The sequence below is a fragment of the Zootoca vivipara genome, chromosome 5 (genome assembly GCF_965207765.1).
Source record: "Zootoca vivipara chromosome 5, rZooViv2.hap1.1, whole genome shotgun sequence".
NCBI classification, from domain to species: domain Eukaryota; kingdom Metazoa; phylum Chordata; class Lepidosauria; order Squamata; family Lacertidae; genus Zootoca; species Zootoca vivipara.
Genome location: NC_142588.1, coordinates 91192408 through 91196458, shown reverse-complemented (window position 1 = coordinate 91196458; position 4051 = coordinate 91192408).

The following is a 4051-nucleotide window of genomic DNA, read 5'->3' as shown; positions in this document are numbered from 1 at the left end:
CTCTGTGCCGCCCTATATTGACTATATAATTATGACTGTAAGAAACACTTGCCAATTGCTGTGTTGGTTGCAATCTCCTGTAATAAGGCTTCACAAGCCGCTGATTTCTCTGCCAGCACAAACCTTTGCTCAGCAAGTTTCAGGTTGAGCTCATCCAGCCAGCTTCTTTAAGTTTGTCTAAAACCACCCTCCCGTGATGGTGGCTGTTGAGAGCTGTGCTCGCTCCGCGTCGTGAACCGGCCGGCTTCCTTTCCGGCGGGTCAGCGCTGTGTATTGGCGGCTGCCAGGCACGTGACAATGCAAATCGCCCTTCTCGTTGCCGCACGTCGCGGCACACCAGCCAGCGTCTCGCGGCACACTAGTGTGCCGCGGAACAGCAGTTGAGAAACGCTGTCCTAGAGCAGTGGTTTTCAACCAGTGTGCCATGGCACCCTGGAGTGCTTTGAGTTATGGTCAGGGGCGATGTGGGCACTCTTTCTTTTGGTTTAGTTTGGTGTAGTGGTTAAGAACGGTAGTCTCGTAATCTGGGGAACCGGGTTCGTGTCTCCGCTCCTCCACATGCAGCTGCTGGGTGACCTTGGGCTAGTCACACTTCTTTGAAGTCTCTCAGCCCCTCCCACCTCACAGAGTGTTTGTTGTGGGGGAGGAGGAGAAAGGTGATTGTTAGCCGCTTTGAGACTCCTTCGGGTAGTGATAAAGCGGGATATCAAATCCAAACTACTACTACTACTACTACTATTCTTCTTCTTCTTCTTCTTCTTCTTCTTCTTCTTCTTCTTCTTCTTCTTCTTCTTCTTCTTCTTCTTCTTCTTCTTCTTCTTCTTCTTCTTCTTCTTCTTTCCTTCCCTGCCTCCTCGGATGCCCTCTTGTGTGTCTGCCTCCCAAAGGCTTGCACAGCTGTTTGTTGCAGCAGCCCTGGCAACAAGCTCCCCAGGGACAGTGGGAGGAGGCACCTCTCTTTAGGACGGGGCGAAGGCAGCTCAGAGACCACCATTTCCCTTGCCAGTGGTTCTCATTTCTCACACCCATGCTATACCACTGGTGATGTGCAGCCTGCCTTCACTTTTCTTCCTCTATAAAACCCATAGCTGCTAAGTACCCCGTTTTGCCCGGGGAAGCCCCATATTTTCTTACCATTTCCTGCTGGTCTTCCGAATGGATTTATCTCCTGAAAATCCTCTGGAAAGCAGCTCCTGCTGGCGGCCATGTTTCTGGTGCCGCTCTGCCCATTTCCAAAATGGCCGCGGTGCCAGAAGTCACTTCTACACATGTCCGGAAGTGCGTAGAAGCGACTTCTGGCACCACTCTGCCCATTTCCAAAATGGCCGCAGTGCCAGAAGTCGCTTCTATGCACTTCCGGACATGCGTAGAAGTGACTTCTGGCGCCGTGGCCATTTTGGAAATGGGCAGAGCGGCACCAGAAGTTGCTTCTATGCATGTCCGGAAGTCGCGTAGAAGCCACTTCCGTTGCTGCGCTGCTGCTGGTCCCGGATTTTTCAATCCGGAACTTGGCAGCTATGATCTCACCCTGATTTATGCAAAGCCAGGATTGTGATGTGGCACTATAAATCTTCCAATGGAGGTTCCAAAATGACAACCTTAGATTTGTATGTATTATATGTTGAATTATATATTTTTCTCTTGTTCCTTTCCATTGAATCTGATGATCTGCTTGACTTGCTCAATTCATCTGAAAAAGTGATAGGTGCATAAGAAGAGCTGTTGCTGGGGAAGGGAGGGGAGGGGCTCAGAGTAAGCAACATCACTATGGAGAGAAGAAGTACTGGATTCCTGCCTTGCTCCACTATTACTGAATAAAACCATAAATACGAATTTATTTGATCCTTGATGCTACCGGGGGAGGAGAGGATCCCTTGAGTCTGAGACACGCTGATGAATTTGTCTGTTTCAAAATATTACTGCATCAGTATTACTCAAGCAGTTACTATCAGTTGGCACCAAACTTTCTACTAGTTAGTGATCAGGCATTCCCATCCAAAACGTACTGCACAGCTAGCTGATAGCACCTAATATGCCATCAAAGTAGGTGGAACAAAACAAAGAGTTCAAGTTGCTCTGGATGCTGTCTTGCTGTTGCAATATCACTTTTTGTGTGGTGAAATATACCCCAGTTGCTGCTAAACCATCAAACCAAGTCTTCCCACCTCCTTCCAGCAGATCCTCTGGCACAGCTCACAAGCTCGCCCTAATGAAGAAGGAAGAAACGTGTGGACTAGAGACAAGCAGAACAGGGCTCTTTCCAACCTGTTCCTTCTCATGGCCCTATCAGACTATAGATAATTTTTGTATACGAATGCATCTACATTAGTGCCAATAAGTGCATTCATTTGTGAAAATAACCTACAAAAATGCATTCAATAAGAAGAAATAGCTTGAAAATATGTGTGTATTAGTCAATACCAGGAAGGGAAGAATACCCAGCCAGTTTCGCAGCCCACTAGCAGTGATAGCCCATTGCAGAGTTTCCTCATGCAAAATAGGCATATTTCACTATTTCAAGTAGCATGATTGGTCTGCACATAAGTGAATTTGCTACCAAGGAGTGTGGTGGAGTCTCCTTCTTTGGAGGTCTTTAAGCAGAGGCTTGACAGGCATATGTCAAGAACGCTTTGATGGTGTTTCCTGCCTGGCAGGGGGTTGGACTGGATAGCCCTTGTGGTCTCTTCCAACTCTATGATTCTAAGTCTAGCACTTTCACTCATTCTGCGTACTGTCTTACTACAAACCCTGTTATTTTCTCGTTTATATATATGTAAAAACCAGAATACAGTGGTACGTCGTGTTATGGATGGGATCCGTTCGTTCCATAAAATGAAATGCCCACAACTTGAAGTGGTGCGTCTGTGCAGGCGCATGGTGCGATTTGGCGCTTCTGTGCATACACGAAGCACAATTTAGCGCTTCTGTGCACGCAGGAGTGGCAAAACCCGGAAGTAACCCAACTTCCGGGTTGCCGTGGGACATGATGCAACATGAAGCGGACGCAACATGAGCTATGACTGTATAAGCCTTGTTTGTTACTACATGAAGCAGGAAGCTAATCAATAAATAATCCAATTTCAGAGTCCTCCTACTCAGCATAGTTTTCCCCCCTGCACACTACATATGATTCATTGGGATGTGGCAGTTTTGTAATACTATGAAAAATGTACGCCTTTAGTAATAAGGCTGCAATCCTATACTGTACAGTGGGAGCAGGTAAAATTTCTGTATATATCAGATGGAGGAGGATAATAGTCTTCTTAGGCATATAACACAGCAGTATCCCAGAACACTCGACACCTTCCACATGCACTGTGTCAGGAAGATTTAGGGCCTCATATGACAGGACAGAGTCTCAAACAAAGATGTTCTCTTCCAAGCCCATAAAGTTACAAGCTTTGCTCCCTTCCCTTGTATGTGGAAGATGGGCAAGAAGATTGCTGGTGGGAAGAGAAGCTGTGATATCGTCCATATTACGCAGCCCAACATCCTCATAATCCTGAATTAATCTAGATAAAATGGATTAGGTTCGCCATATGTTCACTAGACATCCATGAAGATATTCTGGGTTGGTGATGGTACTGCCCAAAGGCAATGGGAATCCTGTAGAGATAATTGCTTTTATATGTTATTAATAAATATGGGTAATTTGCATGTTTTGGGAGAGCCATACACTAAATACCCATGTTCCCACAAATACTATAGAACCAGTAATATGGGAGAGAGTGATTTGTTCAGCTGTCAAATTTTCATTTACAGCTTCTACTAGAATAAACTAGTGGATACGGGAATCAGAAAAAGGTGTTACCCACTGAGCTCCAAGATACCTGGATGCCAGCAGGTTAGGAAAGGCTGATCTCAACCATGATACCCAAAAGGCAGCCAAAAGAAGTTGGGTCATGGAACATGTTACTGGGCTTCTTCATGGTAATTACTGGTTTTTGTTTTATATAATCTGCAAAGCTCCATGAAATGTTCCCTTGGATCCTTAAGCGTCTTCCAGGGCCACACAAGAAGGCCCTGTCCTCTAGGGAGTTTGTGCATTTAT